Here is a 5,585-nt window from a genome sequence, read left to right on the forward strand (position 1 = left end):
GATAGATATCTTTCCTTTTATTCCCCTTACCTAGAGGACGAATTTGCTAGTTTCGGCTGTAGATGATATAATCTGCACATACTTACTAGTCGTCACAAGCACGCGATGCACGAGGAATGAAATAATAACGATATTTTCGTTGTGAGAAAAATGACGAGGAGAAAAGATGACCAGAGCATGCAAGGAGTTGTCAAAATTAAACGTGGATCAAAACAACTCTAGCAGATCCCCTATAGATGTGTACCCCATAATTTGTTTGAGGGACTCTCTAAAACGAATTTGCGGTATCGCGCATGCACGGCAAAGCATATCCGCTAAAAAAGACACTGCAAATTTAAAACAAAGTTCGTGCTACAATGTATAGAGCAATACCGCCGGAGTATGGGCATACTCGTGCTCATGGCGATAGCATAAAAACATAGATCAAATTAATCTAAACCTAGCGATAGCCGGCTCATGGCTCGACGCTGAGGTAGAACACCTCCCCCGAGCTCTGGTAAGCATGGGCATACTCGTGCTCTTCCTTGGCGGCAGCAAGACGCTCAGCAGTGCCTTCATATCCAGCCGCCACCGCGCGCTTGGCGTTGAGGATCTCCTCATCCACTTCCTCGGCACCTCTTGGTGCATGGATAGAGCGCCTCACCGAGCTTTTTGAAGCAGGGCCACACGTCCTGGCCGCCGCTGCAAGAGAGGTGGCCGCGGTCCCGCGCTTGCTTCGAACGCCATGGCTCCATGTTCGGCTGAAGCTGCCGGTCTCCGCGTCGTGCCGGGCGTGCTTGTGTGGTGGCGACCGGCTGCCCCCCCCACCGCCCCTCCCCACCCCGCCCCCTCCCCGGCCGCGAGCTCCTCCGGTCATGGATCTTCAAGAAACGAAAGCAACCGCGTGGAATCGCTCGCCGGAGAAAGGAAACTGGGCGGCGGAGGGGAGAGGGGGGGGGTATGAGGGGTGCGAACCCTACAAGGCTAAAACGCCCGCCGTCGGGTCCATATAGCGGCGGAGTAGGATTTTTATGGGTCGCCTTCATATGTTTGGGGTCCGGACGATTATACCGGACTTGTTCGGACCCTAAAAAGAACGAAACCTGTAAAACAGCCTGAATTATGAGGGCGGGAGAGGATTTAGCGGATCCGCTGGAGTTGCTCTCATGTGCAAGGAAATGCAGGCGTGCACCGTGACAATAGATTATTATCCCACGCCTAGCTCAGAGTAGAGTGCTATGCACGAGTTTGGCACGATGGATGGATCATTGAGTGATGGCACGAGACATGTCAACCCGTGGCCGTACGTACTTGCCCTCAATCAAGTTCGAAATACTGTAGCCCACGCGCGCGCACATAAGATATTCCATCCCCGTAGTACGTGCATGTGCCATGAACCCTGGATTTGATTTTTTGTCCAAAAGGCCCCCTTGTCAAACGCTATTGTCAAAAAGGACTACCTGCAAAAAAAATTGTCAAAAAGGACCCCCTCACTAGTGGCGGCAGGTGCGGCAGGCGACACGTGGCACCTGCCGCCACGCCAGGAGGCGGCGGGCCCTGCCACCGCCGCAGGAGGCGGCCACCGAGGCGAACGGGAATCCCAGCTACCCATCGAGCCGCGACGGAACGGGGCAGGCCAGGTGGGCCCTGCCGCCACCGGGCGAGGCGACCAGCCCTGGCGCGGTCGCTGGCTGGCCAAAAGGCCCTGCTGCGCGCGGGCCCGGCCAGTGGGCCTCGCCGCCACTGCCTGTGGCGGCCTCACCTGGCCGACACTGCTGGCCGACAGCTGCTGCTGCTCACGGCCAAGGCGCGGGCCCTGCCGCCACTAGCGCAGGCGGTCGGTTGCTGCATGCGCCTCTGCATACGGCGCTGATTCCCCTGCACTGTGGCAAATGGCGCTGATTCCCACGCGTGATTGCTTGTTGCTTTTACTCCTTGCATGCTGATGGTTCCCTGATTGCTTGTTGCTTTTGCTCCACGCGCGACAGCTTATGCTCTGGCAGACAACGATGATTCCCACGCTGATGATGCTGATTTTCACGCGGGGAAATCCGATGCGGTGCACTAATTTTCATGGGCGCAATCCGACGCTGTGCGGTGATTCGTATGCCCGTCACCCGTTTCCTGCCAACCCCTTCCCGCCATATTTTCCTGCAACCTGTTTCCCGCCAACCCCATCTCTCCATATGTTCCCGCCAACCCTTTCCCGCCATACTGCACTCGTTCTTTCCCGCCATTTTCTCCTCTTTACCTATAAAACCCCTTCAGACGGAGGTGGATAAGCATTCGAGTGTAGTGTAGTCGAGATGTCCCATTATCCTTTCGATCGTAGTTTTCACCCTGGGATGAGCAGGACTCTTCTAAGGCTAGCTATCGATTTCAGGATGGACAATAGGATAGTTCCATGGGACGAACTCACCGGTAGTGACACCATATTGAATGAGTTGGCTCACGAATTACGTAGGTCTGGGTGGCCTGAAAGGACCTATGAGGACGTAAAGAACTTCTTAGATTGCATGCAAGGTGGAAGAATGTAGTGGAGCCGAAAGTGAAACTTTCAGAAGGACTGCAGAAAAGCATCCATTTTTATGGACTAAGGAGAGCGAGGATGAAGATGATATCTTCATGCCGCCGCTTCCGGGTTCTACATCGTCAAGGGGAAAGAGTTCCGCATCGCCTAAGGGCAAGAGTACTGCATCCTCGAAGAGCAAGAGTTCTGCATCGTCCAAGGGTAAGAGTTCTACATCCTCGAAGGGCAAGAGTTCTTAAGCTGTATTAGTGGAGTGTAGTCGAGGATGACGATGATGCCTTCATATAGTTTTTAAGCTGTATTCCAGTTCTACGGTTTTATTCAGATGTACTTGCATTATTAGTTTGTACTCTCTTATTGTACGACATTATGTTCTATCTTAATTTCATTTTGTAGTTGTTGCACGATGTTCGATATTAGTGGAGGGAAAGAAAATGCCACTACTTTATTCTAAAACTATTTTTTTCCATTACGACACGGTACAACTGAAAATAAGATACATCGTAGGAATAAACCTACATTTAACTCCTGAAATAAAGCTACATTAAACTGCAGAAATAAAGATACAAATGATTGTGAAATTTAAAATACTACCACATGAATCTACTGAGTCCAGCGTGGATATTTTCCTTTTCCATCGCCAGCTTCTTCTGCTGCCTTGGCCACACGAGCCCTTTCTTTCTTTCTCTGCCTCTCCGCCTCACGAGCCTCCTTTCGCTGTCGTTCCTGCTCCTCCATGCGACGAGCCTCTTCCCTATTTTTCTTTCCTAAATCTTGAAAAAAACGGTGTTGCTCCGCATTGTATTCTTTTAACTCTCTCTTGCTCTGGTTTCTCCTCAGCTTTCGCCTTCTCGTGTCGCTCTTCCGCAAAGAAACTATTCCACGCACGGCGACTTCTTTCACGAATCTCAATCACTGCCCAAGTCGGCATCTCCGTGTCAATCCAACGATAGTACATGCATAGAGGCCGAGGAGATTAAAACAAGAAATAAGAATGTTATTAAAGAATCAATCAAAATACCAACAATATCTATTTGTGATGGTTAAAGCATATCGGAGGCTTGTTGTACTCTGAAATAACTACGGCTGGATTTTCCTCATAATTGGCCCACATGAAAAACTTCATGCGCAACCAATCTGAAAAATCCGTCACCTCCTTCACCTTGCAAAGATCGCCACACCAACACTGCAGGACTGCCACCCCCGGAGGCAAACTTGCATTCTTCATTTTCCTCGGCCTAATGCTTTGAACCGAACAAGGCAAACTCATACCGACTGAAAAAATGTGTTACACACTTTGCACACTGGCGATTTCGAGGATGGCTGGACGAGAGCCTCGGTGTCTCCTTTTATAGGCTCAGACGATAAATGATGGCAAGAAAATAAGCGAGAACAGAGGAAATTAGGCGGGAAATTTTTGGATCCCTGTAGTGTCGGCATCAGCGTCCATATTCCCGCGTGGAAATCACGCTCTTGGGTGCTGTCACCTCACCTGCAGCAGCAATTTTCAAAGCACGGAATCAACGCCATTTGCCACAGTGCCGGCCAAAGTGCAGGGGAATCAGCGCCGTATGCGAAGGCGCATGCAGCAACCGGCCGCCTGCGCTAGTGGCAGCTGGGCCCGCGCCTCGGCCCGCGAGCAGCAGCAGCTGTCGGCCAGCAGTGGCGGCCAGGTGAGGCCGCCTCAGGCAGTGGCGGCAAGGCCCACTGGCCGGGCCCGTGCGCAGCAGGGCCTGTCGGCCAGCCAGCGACTGCGCCAGGGCTGGCCGCCTGGCCCGCCCCGTTCCGTCGCGGCGCGGTGGGTAGTTGGGATTCCCGTTCGCCTCGGTGGCCGCCTCCTGCGGTGGCGGCAGGACCCGCCGTCTCCTGGCGTGGCGGCAGGTGCCACGTGTCGCCTGCCGCACCTGCCGCCACAAGTGAGGGGGTCCTTTTTGACAATTTTTTCGCAGGTAGTCCTTTTTGGCAATAGCGTTCGACAAGGGGTCCTTTTGGACAAAAATCTGAACCCTGATCAATGTCATTGACTTTTTTTTATTTTTTGTAGGGAAATGTGAAATGTCATTGATCTGGTAGAGTGCACACATACTTGGCGCGTACGGTCAGTGCACATACATGTGCCATGAACCAATCCTCTGTTCTTGCTGTTTGTATAACCTAGCTACGGACTGGTTGATCTAGAAAAAACCTATGTACTACTCCCTCTGTTCCTAAATATAAAAGCATCTCCAGCCGTTGGCCCCCCAGGGGCGCCTAAAATCGCCGCCGGAGGGTGAGCCGGCGCAAAAAAACGGCCTAGGGGCGAGATGGCCCCCAGTCGCCGGCCCGAGGGCGGCCCCCAGGCACGTCTGATTTTTTTTAAATAAAACAAGTTCGGCGAAGTTCGGTTAATACACTTCTAAATTTCGGCAAACTTTGGCATATATTGTTTCACGGCGCGTTACATAGCAAATATAAACTTAAAAAAAACACTGAAAGTGGAGTAGTCGCCGTCGTCGCCGCCATCGTTGCCGCCGCCGTCGGCGGCGGCCTTCTCCTCCTTGATGCGGGCGTTCCTGCTGGACCCTTGCCGGTGTCGCCGTGGCGGACTGGCGGCGGCGGCGCGTCGTCGTCGTCTCTATCGCGAGGACGACTCCTCCTCCTTCGTCGCGGCCCCGGAGGCGCTGCTCGAAGCGCCGCAGGGCGGCAATCTGGCGCTCCTGCTCTATCCACACGAAGTCCATGCGCGCCCATTTTCAGGGCCGCCTTTTCGTCGAGCTCAGCGTCGCCGGCTCCGTCTTCATGGCGGGGAGCCCCGGATCTGTTTTCTCCGGCGTGAGCCCCGGTTCCGTCTTCGGCTTGACGAAACGTGGAGGAGCCGACAAGGAGGCGCGCCGGCCGCCCTCGTTGATGATGATGCCGGCACTACGAGTGCGTCGGCCGAGCGGCGTCTCCGCCGCGGGCTCGGCCTTGACGCTGAGCAGCGCCGGAGAGCCAGAGGAGTGGGAAGAAGATCGTGACGAGCAATGGGAGGAGGAAGACGAGGGAGTGACGAACCTCCTGGGCAGCCATTGCCCGGCGCATCGGTGGTGGGCCGGGG

This window comes from Triticum dicoccoides, chromosome 3B (assembly GCF_002162155.2).
Source record: "Triticum dicoccoides isolate Atlit2015 ecotype Zavitan chromosome 3B, WEW_v2.0, whole genome shotgun sequence".
Lineage (NCBI taxonomy): Eukaryota > Viridiplantae > Streptophyta > Magnoliopsida > Poales > Poaceae > Triticum > Triticum dicoccoides.